General features: G+C 37.2%; 1 long non-coding RNA gene across 1 annotated transcript in view; it reads left to right on the top strand.

Annotated features, from left to right (window-relative positions):
• The window catches only part of LOC142140391 (uncharacterized), a 70,777-nt gene extending 51,600 nt beyond the window's left edge, over positions 1 to 19,177 (top strand). Inside the window, exons 2-3 of the long non-coding RNA XR_012688445.1 lie at positions 6,913 to 7,016; positions 17,767 to 19,177. This is a non-coding gene — a long non-coding RNA (uncharacterized LOC142140391). The remainder of the gene's footprint in view (positions 1 to 6,912; positions 7,017 to 17,766) is intronic.
• Positions 19,178 to 20,299: the final 1,122 nt, after the last annotated feature.

Genomic DNA, 20,299 nt, shown 5'->3' on the forward strand with positions numbered 1-20,299 from the left:
AAGTCTCTGGGATACTTTTTTTGGCAATGCTTATCTTATGAGAAATAGTTTATGAAAAGTGCATATATACTAAAACAAATCAGTGTTGGAAAAAAATGAGGCCATGTTAGAGACACATGCTCATACCTGAATGTTCTTATCACCATTCAAGCAGTGCTGTTTACTTTGAATGTTAGGTCCATGTTTTGGCTGTCCAAAAGGTGATATAGTATGGTGGAAGGAGCTGAGAGTGTGGTCACAAATTTGGAACATTTGGCACATTTTAACCTTTGCCTGTATTATTGTTTAATTTATTAAACTGTTCCCGAAATTACATTTTCATCTTGGGATTGAGTTATCCTTTAATGCATGCAGTATACTGAAATACAATTCATAAAATGTCCCATTAAAATTATTGCTTTTAAATTTGATATACTATTCCTAAATCAACAATCTATTTGCAAGTATCATATTTCAACATTACATTTTTTTGTAATTGAACTCTCCATATTTGAAACTCATATTAACCCTACGCCTAACCTTTCTAACCACTTATTAAAAGCAGGTGCTTTGAAAATTCTTGTCTCATCTTCAATTCTATGTGACTTGAGGCTATAGATTCCTGAAGTCATTTGAGCCTTCCCTAGTCCTTTATCTGACAACAGGGACATAACAGGGAAAACATAATGTGCAATATATCAGCAGATAAACATATGCACAGAATATGTGTGCGGGAAGAATATATTTAGCATTAGATTTTAGGTTCTGGACTATTCACTGAACATTTACAGTTAAATACTATAACATTCTATAATATTTTTAATGATGATTATTATTATATTATTATTATTATTATTATTATTATTATTATTATTATCATCATTGATTTGTAAGTTGACACATTACAGATACATCATCGGACAATGTGGAAAATGACATACAGAATACAAGGACATACAAGGTAGATAAAATTAAGGAAGAAGAGAAAACAATGGTTAGAGAGACAAAGCTTACAATCTAGTGGGAAATGGGCAGAATTGAGACAAGAGGAACATGAGGTGAATGAGACAATAGTGAAAGGTGTACAAGTGTAAGAAGTATAGGCAGAGTAGGGTAGACTCAAATATATAGGTGGGATTTCAGAGAGCATTTAAGGAATTGAACTTATGGCATTTTAACTTTTTAAAGTTATTTCATTTTAACCATGGTTCATACAAAGTTGAAAGTAAACATACAAATAAAAATATACCTGGGGGTATGTTTACTAAACTGCTGGTTTGAAAAAGTGGAGATGTTGCCTATAGCAAACAATCAGATTCTAGCTGTCATTTTGTTGAATGTTAACTAGAATCTGATTGGATGCTATAGGCAACATCTCCACTTTTTCAAACGCGCAGTTTAGTAAATATACCCCTTGGTATTTCCCTGCACATAAAATGGTTTAGCAGTGCTTCTCACAGTGAGGATGCACTTAGTGATGTCATGTTTTATTACATGACAGCAGTTCTTAATGACTTTTTATCTTACTTTTTTGTAACTTACTGAATAATGGGTTACATGGATAAAACGCTCCATGTATGGGAAAGATGAAAGTTTTGTAGGTATGTGTGGATAGCAGTCTCTTGGGCAACCTAAATGTTGTTGAACATACAATATTAGTTGACTTATACACTGGGGTCATGGCCAGTTTGTAATTGCAGGTTTACTGGGTTATGCTATTGTAGCCCATTTAACATTAATGTGCATGTCTACACTCTTGCTCAATTTTTTTCCAGGCTAACTCATTCTCTCTCTCTTTTATTCCCAGGCTCTGTGGGTTAGATGGTGAAAAGGGCACTTACACATACAAGTTGGAAACCAGTTGTTAATGACACAGTTAGAAAGAGCAAGACATCATTGTTATAATAATGGGCACCAGATAATCTTTTGACAATGTTCACTCCCATATTGAACTCCCCTAGCACTCATACTCTACTCACAACCTCTATACTATCCTCCTCAATAGCTTCCCGGATCTGTTAATATCCGGTCAGTCTCCACATTACTTGAATATTCCTTGTATCTCTTAAAATAAATGTGGTCTATCACAGAGGTTACAGGTACCCAGACTCTGTCATTATGCTTAGGTTTCCGGGCTTCACACTCTTACTCACTATGTTGGCTGAGTCAACAGTCTTCACCTTGCTGCATTACCGCTAATATTAGATATCTTGCAGTTTCATATGACTCTCATTAGTCTCCTACTTGGAATCTGAGTCTAAACTCAGTCAAACTAAACTCCCCATCTGAGGCGCTGGATCTGGACCACGATAAGAGTTCTAGGTTCTATCTTTCACTTATGTATTTGTTCCTTGAGATTGGCTGGGCCATTTTTTTAATTCTCCCATCCCACCAGTAATTAACAAATCCCAGGAGTTATAATCATAATGTCACTTGCTACAGGGTGCAGTGTCAGTCCGCTGTCCCGCTGATACCCGCCGGCTCCCCCCACTTTTACTCCCCTCCTCCGTTGCTCTGACAGTCACCGCGGCTCTCCTCTTCAGGCTCCAACTTGCTGAACCTTCTGCACATGCGAGGACCCGGCGAATGTGAATTATTTATTCAGTCGCTTTCTCTCTCTAACTTATCAGCTGTGCTGTTCCTCTATTTAAGGCATCTCCTGCATACTTAGGGTGCCAGATATTCAAGTCTCTTCTCTTGATCAGACATGTGCTTCCTGGCTCCAGTTCTCCCCAGTGTCTGCAGAGTATTTTTCCTGTTTTGTTCCCAGTCTCCAGTATGTGCATTTCACTACCTCATTTGCAGATCATCGCACCAGTCTGTGATCCTGATTCAACGGGCCTCCCAGCTCCCCAGGACCTCCGCAACAAACTTCATCTGCAAATCATCACACCCTTCTGTAGTCTGACTCTGGGGGTCTCCCAGCTCCCTAGAATCTCTACGTCAAACCTCAACTGCAGATCATTGCACCATACTGTGATCCTGATTATAGGGTCTTCCCAGCTCCCAGGATCTCTTCATCCTCCTCTCTCCTATTTTCTGGTTCCCCTTGGTTTCGCTCGTTGCCCTCTGTGAGAACCGCGACCTGTGGTTAGGGAGCCGCAAAGTCCAAACTCCCTAGCATCCAAACTCCATTCGCCAGGGACCCCAAACTCCCTGGGATCCTTGGCAAATACCTCCCTCTCCGTTAGATTTTGCACCTCTTGGAGGGTAATACCAATACAAGCAAACCGAACGGGTGTGCTCCTGACTTCCTGATCGTGATATGAAGTCTGCTGAATAGTGCTTAGCCTAAATTGGCAATAAACTACTCTTTGATATTTAAGTTTTTATTTTTTTAATATCAGAAATTACTGAAGGCATGTAGGGCCTGATTCATTAAGGATCTTGACTCAAGAAACTTCTTTTTTCAGTCTCCTGGACAAAACCATCTTACAATGCAAGGGGTGCAAATGAGTGTTCTGTTTTGCACATAAGTTAAATACTGACTGTTTTTTCATGTAGCACACAAATATCAACTTTACATTTTAGTGTACAAATAAGCTATCAAGTATTTGTGTGTACATGAAAAAACAGTCAGTATTTAACTTATGTGCAAAACAGAATGCTAATTTACACCCCTTGCATTGTAGCATGGTTTTGTCCAGGAGACTGAAATAAGAAGTTTCTTGAGTTAAGATCCTTAATGAATCAGGCCCATAATGTCTTGTATTTGTTTTTTATGATCTTTTTTAAAGAAGTACATTGAAAAGTTTATCTTATATGGACACTACATGTTGCATACCCAACATTTTACATACAAAATTCTGATTTTTTATATATTAACAATTGGAGTTAATATCCTGCAATTCAATTACTACGGCAATTTGCAATATTGCACCAATAGGTGTTGGCAAACTGACTTACATATCTTTAATGACTTTCATAATCTATAATTTTAATGTTATATAGATGTATCTGCTATTGCAAACTGCTAAAAAAAAATAGTACAGTTGTTGAGAACATACTGAAACTGCCTATTAACAAAATAAATCAACAGATGGATTACATTTGTTTTTGCTGTGCTACATCTCAGGTGTCTTTTGTTTCTTCAAGACAACAGCATTTAGACCAAAAACCAGAATGGGGAAGAAGTGTGATCTAAGTGACTTGACTGTAGAACAGGCCTGTCCAACCTGCGGCCCTCCAGATGTTGTGAAACTACAAGTCCCAGCATGCCCTCCCAGCTATCAACAGGTTGTCTACTGGCAAAGCATGCTGGGGCTTGTAGTTTCAGAACATCTGGAGGGCCGCAGGTTGGACAGGCCTGCTGTAGAATGATTGTTGGTGCCAGACGGGGTGGTTTGAGTATCTCAGTGACTGCTGATCTCTTGTGATTGTTTATAGAGAATGGTGTGCAAAATAAAAAGCATCCACTGAATTGCAGTTCTGTGGGCAAACACGTCTTGCTATAATAAGAGAGGCCAGAGGAGTATGACCAGATATAGTTCAAGCTTATAGGAAGGCGAGAGTAGCTCAGATAAACATGCATTACAGCTGTCTTATGGCAGAAGAGTATTTCTGAACACAGTTGTTTATGTAGCAATAGATATCATTAAAGTAATTATCCACATTGGGTAGTTCTTCTAGTTAATAATCCCCCACCCTATAGACTTTTAGATTAGCTTACCCCTCCTGCCTCAACATAACTTGCCATGAACTGTTAGTACAGAAGAAGAGAGCAATGTCAGTAGCTATTTGTAGGTTATCAAATTTACTCAGCGCCTTAGGTGTGTAGTTTAAGAGGCATTTAACTGGAAATGTGATGCAAAAAGTCCAATCAGATGGCACATTAACTATAAACACAGATCCAAGTAGCTTGAGTAGCCACAGTAGAACAGGTTCAGTCCATACATCTTACACCTCTGACAATGCTCTCCTCTACATGTTGTCAGATGCAGAGGACCAGGATGCGGTGTGCAGGTAATGGTTTGATACAGGGGTAAGCACCACAATAAATCTGCATTGAAGAGTACCTAACTACCCTGAGTTGTCCAAAAGTAGACAATCACTTTAACTTGTACACTCTACTTGAAACTTGAATATGATACTTTCTGTTGCTGTTAAGTCACTTACTATAGTTATTTTCTTTGCTTGCCATATTGATCCATTCAATCTGCGACTATTATTATTTCAATTTCCTGCACAATACACAAAACTGACATTTTACTTAAACATGGTCTCTTTAGCTAATTATCTCACTTTACAGCATTGTAAGGCTGGCAGTTTAACTGGTGAAAAAGGATAAGAATCATATTTATACAGTAATCTGTGTAAAGGGCAATACACACAAATTAATAGACATAAATGGAACACTGCCCCAGTGACAATATGCTTTAAAAAACATAAATATATCATACTTGCCAACTTTCTTTAGGTGGCCTCTGAGAGATCCTGGAGAGGGGATGTGGTGGGAGGGTGGAAGGCAGCGGGCCGCAGTGAATCAGGTCATTTCGACACTGTCTCTGCAACAAATTTGTCATTTTGACACGGGGGCAGGTCCAAAATGTTGCAATCCACCATGAAAATGTGTCATTTTGGTTACCGATTTGCAGAATGCGAGAGACTTGCCTGCTCTCCGAGAGTCTGGGAGACCTACCTGGAATTCGGGAGTCTCTCAGATATTCCAGGAGAGTGGGCAAATATGAAACAGATGTCTACATATACTGTAAAAAAAATGTAGCTCATGTACTAACATTTGCACTGACTCACAGCAACCAATTATATGTGAGCTTCCATGTGTCTAAAGTCAGACAATGAACATAAGTGATTGAGTGGCTGCTATTGTTTAATGCAAAATTTGTACGTATACGCAATGTGGGTAGATGAGTCCTAGGGAAAATTTACTAAAGTCCATTTATTGTTGCAAACTGCCAGACATCACAAGCATGTTTTCAGCCCTAAACCGCAGGATTTACTAACCTGTGGTTTGGAGGCTAAAAACTCAAACTGCATGTAATGGCGGTTTGCAAACATCTAAACAATATGCTGTTTAGGCCATTCTGCCAGAAAAAGGCAAATTTTTTAGACATGGTTGTGATAGGTGCAATAGCTACAACATGCATGCTGCATGCATCTGGCCTTTCAGAAAACAAGAGAGACAACACTGATAAATAATTATTACCCCCCCTAATTATTATGTTTGTTAAGGATGCACAATTCATTTGTACATTTTTTTAAGGGAACAATATTATTTTTTTATTTTATTAAGGGGGCACAATTATTTTATACTTTTACTATGGTGCCAATATGACTATATTATAGCAGTGCAATAACAATTTATTTATGATAGGGCAACACTTAGTGCTCTATTTATTAAATGAAGAAAAGCCCTATATACCAAGTGGTTACTGCTGGAGAAAGCTCTGCTAGAATGAGTTCTTTGTACAGCGCTGCGGAATTAGTGGCGCTAATAAATAAATGATGATGATGATGATGATAGGTACCCCCATTGCCAGTGATAAGAGTCGCTATCAGAACCATTTTTTTTTAAAAACAATGTACATTTTATCTGGTGGTTTTGTGTGCATTTTTGCAAACTGCAGTTCCATACATTGCATAATATGTATTCTTTCAATGTAAAATATTGGGATGGCAGTTTCAAAACTTTGATGTGAGGTTTTGCCTTTAGTAAGTGTAGCGGTTTATAAAACGCTCATAAAACCACCAAAAAAACATGCATGCGGTTTTGCAAAACTGTAATTTAGTACATCTCTCTCCTAATGTTTTAGTGCAATGTTACTTTAACAAATCATGTATCTTAATTAGATTTCAAGCACAAGCACAACAATTCAACTGTTTTAAAAAACAGAACATTGTAAAACTATTTGAGAGGTCTTAATCATCATTGTATCTATCTAAAATATTACTTTTACATTTCTTTTTCCTTTATAGGTTTCCTTTTGTTAAAAAAAAAAACCTGGAATTTCAGTGTGTCCTGTCATCCTTTTGAAACTTTGCATGTACTGGCATGGAGAAGATCTATGAGTGTATGAAATGTAAGAGATCTATATTCCCTTCCCCCTCGAGAGTAACAGAATATTACAAGCTTCCTTAGGATGAACCTGCTGACTGATAATTCCAGACTGAAGTCATACGCATAGCATGCACCTTCATGTCTGTTCCACCTAATATAAATTTATTCACATTTCCTGTTGCTTCAAAAGCAGTCCAATTCTATGCAATTTTTGTTATTATTTGTTTGTTTTGGAGTCTGCTGTTGGCTCCACATTAACTGAATTTATGGTATATAGCTTGTCTATAAATAAACGTACAGTATAAACAAGAATCTAAGGTAATCCGATACACAGTCTTAGTTCTTGTCATAACAAATAGAGTAACCCAATAGCAATTTTATCATGTAGGTTGTTATTGAAGATAGACACAAGAAAAAAGATTGCTTCAAAAAATAGACACAATTGGTAACGCGTATTGCCTAGCTGGCTTACTACTGAAGGGGAATAAACAATAGAGTAAAAAAATCTGCGCTGAAAGGTAGATGATAAAATTGAAAGGGTGATTCCTGACTTGTATAGATGTACAGTCATGAAACAAAACTTTTAAATGATGCAACATGCTAATTCAAAAAGATTCCATGTTGTATGGCCTCAAATCCTTAAATAAACTTACCAGGGCCAGCACTGGCATCTCCAACAGATCCCCCCATGCTGGATATTGTGCACCTTTGGGGCTTCACTGCACATGCGCTGCTCCCCGATACCCCAGCGTCTATCCGATCCCTGCTCTGTTTAGGGACTCGGATGCTAAGGGGTTATGTTGCCCGCGTGAATTTTATTTTTTGCCACATGTGGGCTGGTGTGGTGCCTGGTAAAAGTAGGGCCCCCCTTCAATGCTTACTGGTCTTACTGTCCTCCACCTGCCCAGGGTGGAGTCCAGATAAGCACACTTTAAAAAGAATCAAAGCAATTACATTTCTGCTATTGATCATATGCCCCTTTTATTGCCCAGACCTAAAACTGCCTCATTTTTCACACATATAAAGATTTTTTTTGCATTACTGATAGCAATAGTTAAAACTCCCAACTAAGTTCTGGTTAAACAAACTTTTAATCTAAAATGCACGCTCAGTTAGTAACTAGTTTAACTGTGTAGATGACCTCTTCCTCTCAAACAACCTCAACCTTTTGGCAATAACAAAAACATGGCTTATACAATCAGATACTGCCACACCTTCAGCCCTTTCACATGGTGGCTTCCAGTTTACCCATATCTCCAGACCTGGAAACAGATGAGGAGGTGGGTTTGGACTACTTCTTTGCCCATATCGCACATTTACTGTTTTACCAAATGTGTTGCTGGGATCTATAACCCCCCTGGACCATACCAACAGTTGCTTGAACATTTCTCTGCATGGATCCCTTGATTCTTATACTCTGACATCCCCACCATTATCATGGGTGGTTTCAATATCCCCATTGATAATCGATATTCAACTTGTGCATCCAAATTACTCTCTCTAACTTCCTCCCTCGGCCTGTACTAGTGAACTGATTTCCCTACTTATCAGCATGACCACTGCTTTGATCTTGTTTTCTCTAGACTATGAGCAGTTTCTGATTTCCTCAAAACTCCCTTCCCGCTCTCGGATCATCACCTTTCAGCACAAGTTCTCATCTAGTACTTTAACCTCTCTGCTGTCTAACTCTACCAAGATTCCTCATGTCAGCAGAAATGTTAACTATATTAACTTTTAACAGTTTTCTACCTTTCTTCAACACTTTCTATCCCCATTGTCTACATCTTCCTCCACTGATAAGGCAGTACATCATTTTCACCAAACCTTAGCAACAGCCCTTGATCAAATGGCTCCAGCGACACTTCATACTTCGTGTCAACTTTGATGTTAGCCGTGGCAAATGGAATCATCTTCCTCGACAAACCACCACCTTAATTCCTTCCCAGCACCCTCTAACACCCTCTCTTTATTTGATCCCTTCTCTATCACCTGTCCTCTTGATCCTATACCTTTACAAAGCAGCAGAAACCTGTCTCCTATACTTATCCCATCCCTAAATAAAATTTGTAATCTCTCTCTATACTGGTATCTTTTCATCATTACATTTATTCTGAAGAAACTAAATTTTGACATAAACTCTCAAATTACCATCCCATATCTCAGCTCCGATTCAGCTGCAAGATTCTCAAAATAATTGCCTACACTTACCACACACAATTTCTATCCTCACAAAACCTATTGGATTCTCTTCAGTCAGGCTTTCGTTCACAATACTTCACAGAGACTGCTTTGACTAAGCTTGTCAATGATTTGATCATTCCAAAGTCTAAAGTCCATTCCTCACTTCTCTGCTGCATCCCTGACACAATAAGATTATCTTCTCTAGGTTACCTTATTACCTCCCTTTACACTGTTCACCACCCTTTGACCAACTTTGCTGTGTGACAGGATCATATAGCCCACTAAGCAGGTTTTATCTTTGTAATCTGACTGGACTAATATGCAATATGTAGCACCTCATGTTTTAAACTCCCATAGATTGTAAGCTTGCGGACAGGATCTTCTTACTCTATGTCTGTCTGTATTACCCAGTATTGTTTTATTACTGTGTCTGTAAAGTGCTATGAATTTGCTGGCGCTTAATAAATTGATGATGATGATGATGATAATAAATAGTGCACTCAGTTTATTAAGGCATAATCCAATCCAAGTTGGATTGCAAAGTGGAGAGAGACTAGCACCAATTTTCTAAAAAAAATAAAAATTGATAACACCATGAATTAAAAAAATTTAGTTACATTGCCAAAAAAAAAAAAATTACATTGTTTTACATAAATAGTAATTTGTGAATGGAGAAATTTATTTCCTTTCTACATTGACAATAGGTCTATTGACAATTATTGTACTTTTTATATAGAAAGAAATATAGATAGTAATATAGAAAGTAATGAAGTACATTCAAAGGCAGTACTTTTTTCATAGAATCTAATGACTTTATTGACTACAATGATAGTATTTTTCCAAAAGAAAATAATGGGCAGAGCCTGATTTGAGTAGGCAAAATGTCTCCAGTGGAATTTACGACTGCTTCCTAAATATATCATACATGGGAATATGTATTGTAAAAAGTAATAATTAATTGAAGTTTGCAAAGTACAATGCAATGTGCTTTAATAAAAGGCTGAATATGTATTTTGACACCACTACTATTATTTTTAAATGGGACATTGTTGTTCAAAAAAGGGATTCATTGGATCAGACTTGAATTGGCTTGTTATCAGCCAAGCTACAGAGGATGAAAAGGCTATGCAATCTCATTGTTTGGCCTGCTACTAGATAAAGGAGATCTGTCCAATTTGACCTTCCATGTATATGGCTAAATTAGTTACACGTTTTATCATTTGTTACTTGAATCAAATGGCCAGTTCCCATAGTATGTGACCAATATTACAGAAACTAGATTAGCAGATACACTGCTCAGAAAGTGCTTTTATCAATGCTTAACAGGGATTACCAAAGTAATTGCTGGCCTGCTCTGTTATTACTAACTCTGTTTGCCAGGAAAAAACATGCAAAATCATACATCACACTAATTGCCTGCCCCAGGAAACAATCTCTACAGGAGGTCCTTACAGGATGACCTCTCTAATGAAGATCTGGAAGAGTTGGTGTGCTGGAGACAATTTTTCAAGGCCATGAAGTTGACATGCATGGAGAAGTGATCCACTTCCACTAGGCTGGTGGTGTTACCTTGAAAGCTGGGGAGTTCTATAATTAAATTATGAAATCCGTGGAGACATGAGTTTATGACCTCTTTGGAATGGGCAGGGGCATCAGGAGCCCAGAGGAAAAGGTACATGACACCTTGGTGCAATCAAAGGTAGTGCAGGATTGGACAAAGGAGGTGACATTCCTCCTTTAAGTCAGCCACTAGACCTCCAGGAAGATCAAATTTATAGTTTTCCTGATATACGGTTGTACTACCAATTGTGAGTAGCATCCTAGTAATGACCTCCAGCTAGTAATCAGAAGGAACAAACCTGCCTTAGACACATTGGTGTTTTGTACCAGGTCCTGTACAGCATCTCCTCTCCAAAAAGATGGGCGCTCCCGAAGCATGGAATTATAATGGGTTCCCCCACCATGACAGATCATTTTGGAGAGAACTGCTTGGGGAGTGCATTGGCCCTGATGTTGCTGAATACAGACTAATATGTTATGATGAAGTCAATCTTGATTAGGATTAAGCTCCACTGTGCCTACAGAGAGTTTAAAATTTTCAACCCCTGAACATACTGCAGGTTCTTGTGGTGGGTGAGGATAGATATAGGGAACCTAGCCCCTCCATAATGTGCCTTCACTCAGTGAGCTACATGATGATGGCCATCAACTTTCAATTTCCCACTTCATATTTGACCTTGGGGGAGTTGAAACTCTTTAAAAAGAAGCTGCAGGGATGAAGGATGTCCTTATTATCACTCTGGGAAAGCATGGCTCCACCTCCATTCTTAGACACATCTACTTCTTGAATAGGTCCAACTGGGATCAGGATACCTGAGTATGGGCGCCGAGGAGAAGAGGGATTTTAGTTTGTCAAAAGCCTAGCTCAGCAGAGAGCTTCCCTGGTTCTATTTCTATGTCCTATAGCAAAATTATGTGTCCCAAGTTCCCTCTGGACTGTTTGAAGCAATCCTTTTCCATCTTGGCAAATAGTCAATTATCTGCGAGCATCTGCAATACTGCTCCCACAGTCGTGATGCTCCTCAAGTGTGCTGGAGAAAATTAGTATATCATCCAGATAGATGAAAAATGATGTCTCCTGGAGGAAGCTAAGTAGGAATTTGTTGAGCCCAAATAGTCAAGGCAGGGTCTTAGAAAATCGTCTTTCTTTGCTATGAAAAATAACCCTGAATGGGTGCTCATTTATATGCTGGGCTGCTAGAAATCACAGTGGAAGTCACTTGAAGCTTTGTACATTACCTGAGCAACAGCAAAGTAATAATTCACCTGGATTGTAATGACCTAGGTAAAAATAAGTCAGTAGACTTAATATGCAACATTAATGCAGACATTACTGGGGTAAAAAGACAGTTTAAGGGGGTACACACATTTTGGTCTGACATATTTCCCAAAAAGAATTGGCATGACTCATTGGCAGTGTTCGCATGGTAGTGCATCTTTAGATGAAGCGCACAAAAATGAAAATTAATTTATTGAGAAGTTAAATGCTTCAGGAGGAATTCCCTCCCAAAGGGAAATACAATTTAATGGGGCATATTTGTACAGGCATAAAGGAATACAATTAAAAAAAGGGGGTTGCAATTATTCAACAAGCAGTTATGCAAGGCACTGAGAAGTCTGGCATAGGTCACAGCTTGGGCGACGGTTGATTGGACCTTGTCAAGCCCTAGCATTGGTAGAAAAACATTATGACCAGCCTCAATGGATTATATAATAATGTGCAAAATACCACCCTTGTTGGGGTTGCTGTACATTGCAAAGGAGGGGATGAGTGAAACAGTTGAGGACCTTTGCGCAGGAGGCATAAAAGTGCTGCATCAGTTTTGCAGCAGGTGTCTGCCAGTTTTTTTATTTTTGTGCCACCATTTAACTTAATTCAAATTGAAATAAAAACGTTGACCTTATTTTGCCATACACAAGTGCTGTGCCTTTATTTCAAATGATGCATTGCATTTTAAATGTTTTAATATACAAAGGGGTCAGGGCAATTTAATGCTACTTAATCAACTGTTGCGATCTTATCACCAATAAGCAATTCAAACATGGAACATGCCACCCACGTTTACACACGACATGGATAAGCAGATTAGTATCCTGTTCCCAAAATCCCAGCAGAATATGATATAGCTGTAATGAGTGAAAAGAAAAAGGTTAAGCAAACATTTAAATAACTAATGTTTTATTAATAAGTTTTGTGATTATAGGCACTTTCTCTAACAATACATTAGATTTTCCAACAAAGAAACATATTGTTTTTACTCTCTGAAGACATTTATTACTGTTATGGTATAATGAATACACACTTCTAATGTGTTTAAGCAAAAATTTGTCTTTGAAAAACAATGTCAGACACTTGCACAGTAAAGGTCAACATGCCTGTGCCTGTTGTTCTGGTTGCCTTTCATCACAGGAACATTTAAATTGCTGTATGGTCTTGAGCTCAAGAATCCTTTAGATGGTACTTTGGTTGTGCTTCATTGGCTACAAGCAATGTTTTCTATTTTACCTTATTGCACAACTATAGCATCATCAATTGTGCAACACATAGATAGTGCATGTGGCAACCTGTCCAGTGTTGAGGATGAGGGTCAGTTATTGCAAATTCTAGACAAATGAATATGTCCATTCCATTAGTTTCTTTTAAAATCACATTATCTTTTGATCACCAGTCTAGACACCGGGGAACAATAGCAGCATATTTGTCAATCTCATGTTTAGTTCACAGAATTTATTAAAAACATAGTTATATTCATTTATTTTGTGAATTACAACATATTGATTGTGTGATTCAAATGCATTATGTAACAACATAAAAGCAAGGAAAATAAATATATATGTTTATAGCATTTTCATTGTCACTGAAAATGTGTGCCACACTATCTGCTAAATGTACTTTGCAATATAAATATATAATACAATATTATTTATTTAGTATATTTGATAGTATTTTCCTTATTTGCAAAATAATAAACTAATTTGCACCCCTTGCATTGCAACATAGTTTTGCCAAGGTGCACAGTTACTCCTTTTTTTTTCCTTTACTTTCCTTCATGAATCAGGCCCTGTGTGTCAGAGCTAGGGTGGTGCTTAAAAGTCAAAATGTAGCTTTTTGTTGAGTGTTTGTTTTAGTTGGAGCTCACTATTGTTTGTATTAAAAGAATTGTGTTGGTTTGGGATTTTGTTGTCTTTATAGTCAGTTTTGTAATTAATTTGTTTGTTTCTTTTTATTAGATTTTCTTCAAATATTAGTTTAAATTCATCTATTTTTTCTGTGTTGTGTTTTGTAGATTTTTGAAATCACATTTATTGTTTTTTTGCAGAAATACAAACAACTACATAAAAACTAGAGATGTTCACTGACCCCCGTGTTTTGGTTTTGGTCTTGGATCTTGATTAACTTCGTGTTTTGGTTTTGGCAAAAACGTCCTTGTGTGTTTTGGTTTTGGTTTTGGATCCTTTTTTTTTTTTTTCAAAAATCCTTTTTTTTTTTTTTGCTAAAATCACATAATTTGGCTCTTTTTTTGTTCCTACATTATTATTTACCTCAATAACATTCATTTTGAGTCATTTGCAGTCAATTTTTTGTCAAGTGACAAGAACACTGCTATCCCTTCTGTTTCTGTATGAGCAATGGCACTGGAGACTGAAGAGTGACAAGAACACTGCTACACCTGTATCTGTGTGAGCAATGGTGCTGGATCTCCTGGGGAGGGAGGTACTTATGGAATCCAAAACCCGCGAGATACAACAACGCAACAATGACGTTTTGCCTCGATTCAGATCCGAGGACGCGCAAATGTACCGAGTCGGCTCGCGAGCCTTCCTGGGTCCCCTAAGTTCGGGTGGGTTCGGTTTTCAGAAAACCGAGCCTGAACATCTCTAATAAAAACATTATGTACTAACCATGTAATAAATCAATCAACTGTCCTGGCAGCACATTCTCAAATGATTTTATTTACTTGTACACATATTTCATTAATTTAAAGGAGCGCACCTTGGTTTCACTGATTCATACAATAAATCAGTGAATGCTGATGCTCAGACACCAGATATAGCAGATGAAGCAATCAATAAGAAAATACATATAAGTACTGCATCTTCCTAAATTAACATAAATTATATTGCTGTGTTATTATAGTAACAATTGTGACTATATGACTTGAACAATATTTGAATGCAGTGCATTTATTAAAATGTCCTGGATGCTAGTGAGTTTCAATCAGTAGGCATATCATGGTGTGTGGGACCTATTGTGCATCAAGAGTGCATTCACCTATACCATATTTGCTCACATTTTACAAGTGCATGTTTTAATAACTTTAATGAGGAAAAGGCTGAATAGAAGACATTGTGTCCTTTGACCAGGTGATCCCCCACCTCAGATGACCTCAGAGAAGCAGGTTGCACAAATGGAGCACCACACCTTTTGCTGATACCACCAGTAGTTGCAGCACTAAAACATCATCTGTTTGCTCTACTTGTGACTGCTGTGAGAGTGCACAGCAGTGACTGGTTCTACCGAGCAATGTTGGCTTTTCCAACCTGGTGGGTGGTCCCAGTTTGGAAGATGACAGCAGGGAATACCATGACTTCCTTGTGAGTCTGGGACAGTGGCAACAAATCAATCCACATGCTGCTACAAACATTGTAGTATCCCAGGTGAGCATGGGTGTTCTGGCTCCATGCTGTGACACCTGCTACAGATGTGGGCAGGCTGGAGTCGTGTCAATGGTTGCCTCTGGTATAGCAGTATTTAGCACTGCCGATAGGGAATTCCAAGGGCATGATGATGCTTAGCTTAAATTTGTGCAGCACTGTTGGGTGAAAGGACTGAACACTAGAGCACATGGGCCCCATCCTCTACTAACAGCTGCGGAATGGAGGAACAGAATGGAGATTGTAGATGTTACTGCCTGCACTGGGATGGCTATTGCCTTTATGGTGAAGTCCTCTGATGAGGATGTTAAGGCCAAACCCAGCACACACAGCTTGCTGCAAGTGCCTCTACCAGTTCTAAAAGATTGCTGCTCTTTTTTCTCAGCCCAATCTTCCAGGAAGCAGAATAGAATTGTAAAAAGTAAGTTTGGTACTATTGTTGTATGACCGTTATATTATGGTTTCTGAGTGGGTTTTTTTTTTTTGTTTCTTTTAAATGTATTGGGTGTTACAAATACAAAAAAAGTTTGTGTAATGACACTTTGTTTCTAGAAATTTCATCAATTCAAACGGAACCTGAAGATGAACCATGTCCATAGGTTTAATATTTAGAGAAATAAAGAAATATCTAATGTTCTCTATTAAAGAAAAAATGCAATAAAAATGTATATATATATATATATATATATATATATATATATATATATATATTGATAAGTATGCCCTTGTCAAGTCCCATGCTAGTACGTCAGCTATGTGTAATATGATTATATATAAATAAATAAATATAACAATAATAATAGTAATAATAATTATAATAACAACAACTATAGGGCTAAAAAAAAAATAGGATGTAAAATAAAAATAAAATTAGACATTGCTGCTATGGACCAAGAACAGGAATGAACAGAATAGGAGTGAAAAAGATGATGATGTCCTATGCTGAATTCTTGGAGTGATCACTATGCTGATTGTTTACTTATATCACAGAATTTGTACTTGTGCTACCTGTAATTGCTCGAGCATTACTCATACTTTGGTTTTGAACCACATGTCTGCTATTATGCTAAATTGTATGTTATTTTACTATTCTATACTATATACTATTCACTCATACCTCGCAAACATGTCAGTGCCCGGCAGCGTGGCGTGGCTATGTCACGACGGGGGCGTGACCACACCCCAGAGGGCTGCCCATTAGATATCTCCCTTCCCCCCAACATTTCCACCTGCGGGACAAACGGAGCCCTAAGTTCAGGACTGTCCCACTGAAATCAGGACAGTTGGGAGGTATGTATACTATATGTGTTTGTATTCATATATTTGTATGCTGACTGTGTAGTACTGTATAATCTGTGGTGCCCTATAAATAAACAATGATGATGATTTGAATAGGCAGAGACTAGGGGTTTTCTATTTTGCACATAAGTTAAATACTGTCTGTTTTTTCATGTAGCACACAAATATCAAAATATCAAAATTTCAGTGTACAAATAAGCTATCAAGTATTTTTGTGCTACATGAAAAAACAGACAGCATTTAACTTATGTGCTAAATAGTAAAGTAATTTTCACCCCTTTCATTTTAACATGGTTTGTCCAGGAGACTTAAGTAAGAAATTTCTTGCCTAAGTTCCTTAATGAATCAGGCCCTTGGTCACTGATATGTTACAATACAGCTCATATCAAAATCAAAATCACAATCACAAATAATAACATTCACAGTAGTTTTCCACTACAACAATCCCAGAAGAATGAAGGCCAGTGAGACATTTCTTGAACGACTGTCACCATATGATTTCAACAGACACTGCCACACAGACACTGCCACACATTTCTATGCCGCCAGCCAGCAATTCCGGGAGCTAGTTCTGCAAATCTGAAAAATGATCAATGTGTGCTGACGTCATGATCACTATAGGGATTAGTGATGTGTGTTTTGACATTTGTTTAAGTCACCTTCAAGGGTCCAAAGTCTGGTCCTGCCACTAACACAGAGCAAAAATCTGTTCAAACGAGCCCTTAGGCTTCGAAACTGCAAAAGAGTTTTGAGGAACTTTTTAAAATATAATCTAGACATTCATGACCAACTATAATGTATATTTGTTGCCTGCACTTTAATCGTTAATATCCTAATTGCATTTGCTACGCTTGCTCTCTTAGTATTTTGAGTTCTGACCCTTGCTTCATTGGCTTCTATGTAATTATATTACTGCTAATATTCATTTTTTTGATCAATATAATAAACAGCTAAATATTGCATTTGTTCTTCTTTTCTCCTCTTACTCTATGTTTTATAAATCAATGTGAAAAATAATTTAAGGCTTTTTCTTTCTTTCAAATGTATTATGTATTATGATTCTTATATTGTTACAGCTCAGAAGGCAGAACCATTCACTGGAATTTAATTGAAGTACAGAACAAATTTTCAAAACTGTTCCAGTGGGATTTTACATTTAAGGTTCCCAGCAACACCACGCAGCAGAATTTATTAGGCACTGTCGCTCCAGCTCTACTCAAAGACTATAAATTGAGCTAAATATGAATTTACAAATACAGCATAAACTGACACTCTGCGAAGCAACAGCGGAATGCAAGAATTGTATACGTCTGACTTTGCACCTCTCAAATATGCCTTTTCATCCGTGAAACTCGATTCGCACGTCTCTAATTTAAAGCATGTTCTGAATCGTCAGATCATGGAAAACTGTCTATTCACACAAACATGTGCAGGGCAACACATTCCTGCTGTATTATATCTGTGCATTGAGTATTATAGCAAAGGCCATTTAAAGGGGTCAAGGGTTTACCCATAGGAACCAATGAATGCAATGTGTGAACTTTAGACATACTAAAGTATTAGTATTTTAGCCATTCAAATGTAGTTTCACATACTGGAACAAGAATGAAAATAGCAACAAAATCTGAAGACAGCTCCCAATATTGACAAATTCTGTTTTAATTATCAATTTCATTATACAGTAGAACCATAGCCGCTGGCAGATTGACAATTCAAAAATAAAAAAGACTACACATTTTAGTGCTTCAATACAGAAAAAAATGTATATTTATCATTTATAACCAGCAAGAATGCATTGAAATAGCTATTCGTTTAATTTAAATTAGTGGGCCAACCAGTTATATATGAAGTCAACTGAGCAAATCAAGTGATGCTTTATTGTTTTAAATAATCATTTCAAATCTGTGGCATGCTGGGCTATTAGATATGTAATCAGTGGCATCATGATAAAACATTCTTACATTTGTTTTTTGTTTGCATCCTACTGCAAAAAAAGTCATAACAACAATAGCAAATAATATAAATAAATGAATAGCTCGTTAAACAATTATTGATCCTTCAGCAAACTGATTCTCCATAAAAGTCACTTCAAAATGACCAGAGCAGGGTGTGGATTTTGCACATTTAACAGGCTGTCAGCAAACATGCTGTAGCAGTGAACTGCTAACTAGGATGAAAGGGAAAAAAAACTCTGCCAGAGGCTTTATTGAGGCTTTGCGTGGAAATAATGGGCAGATAGCATGGCGTGTGTGTTCTTGTCTAAGAAGGAATCTGTTTGAAGGGAAAGGGTTTGGCTCATATAGGCTGACTGAGAGTCAGTCGAGGCTTAAGAGGAGATGAACTATAGTCAGACATGCCAAGACACATTCTAGTACAAGATTTACTGGAAACAAGGCTTAAACCGCTTATTCTACTACAGTGGCCTGTAGTGCATGATAGGGAACTTGTATTGATCTACCTTGTTATGGGTACAGACTTGATGAGCATTAAAAGTTATTGTAACTATAGCTGCCTTGGACCTGTATACTTGCCATCGAACAGAAGCATTTATTAACAGCAATAGTTTCATTTAAACTTGGGCTCTAAAATGTTTGAAAGAGATTATTAGGTACAGCCACCTCTTTGTGAGTTTCATTTCAACTAAAACAAATATAGAACATGTTTTCGCTCTATCTTGATAATTTAAATGCACTTGAATTGGTGGAAAATAATCATTTCAAGATAGAGATCTCTAACGGCAAACACTATAAATGCCTATAGAAGGAGAACTTGAAAACATTCATAGAAAACCAATAAACAGAAAAAGGCATTTTAGCATTGTCTGACCAATTGTATAATCGGTCAGACAAAGTTTGACCAATTATACAATGTTTGACTATTTGGTTTGAAAGGGTGCGGCCTTACACTGTCTAATGTAAGCTTCAAAACTCAAGGCTTGATGCTAAGTTAGAAGCAAATATAAAAAACATGTTGCATTGGAGGTAAATTTTAAATGTGCAGACAGATTTATTGTTGGAATAGGGTGTGTCCTAAATCAACTTCAAATTCCAGTGGAAAAATAAAGCTGTCCAGTATTTGTGTGCTACATGCAAAATCAGTCAGAATTTTTTCTGTATGCAAAAAAAAATAATTTTGACCCCTAACTTGCATGGTTTGTCCAGGAGCAAATTGTCTCCTTTTTTTGGTTTGCTCCTTACTCAAGCATCAACTCCTCAATATTTTAGAAAGAGGGTAAGAAGGATTTTTAGAAAGATGCAGATAGTGATTTATTATAATATATTGCTAATTTTGCTAAGTGCTAGTTAAAAAAGAAAAAAAGTTCTGCACAATCAGAACAAAACCGAGCAGTAAATAGATTTAAATATATAAAACAATAATAAAAAAAAATAGCAACAAAAAGTTAACAATATGTATCATAAGCAGCATCACAATTCCATGTTTGTCTAATAAAATATATTTACTGCAGATTAAATTTTTGTGCTTTTTTTTGAAGGGGGATTCGATCATATACTATAATAGTAAGGCAAAACCGAAGAATAAATAACTTTGCCTGGATTATATAAATGGTTATTTTAACACAGTTTGTGCAATTATAAAAAGTTTGATGGA

Source organism: Mixophyes fleayi, chromosome 2, assembly GCF_038048845.1.
Source record: "Mixophyes fleayi isolate aMixFle1 chromosome 2, aMixFle1.hap1, whole genome shotgun sequence".
Classification (NCBI taxonomy): Eukaryota; Metazoa; Chordata; class Amphibia; order Anura; family Limnodynastidae; genus Mixophyes; species Mixophyes fleayi.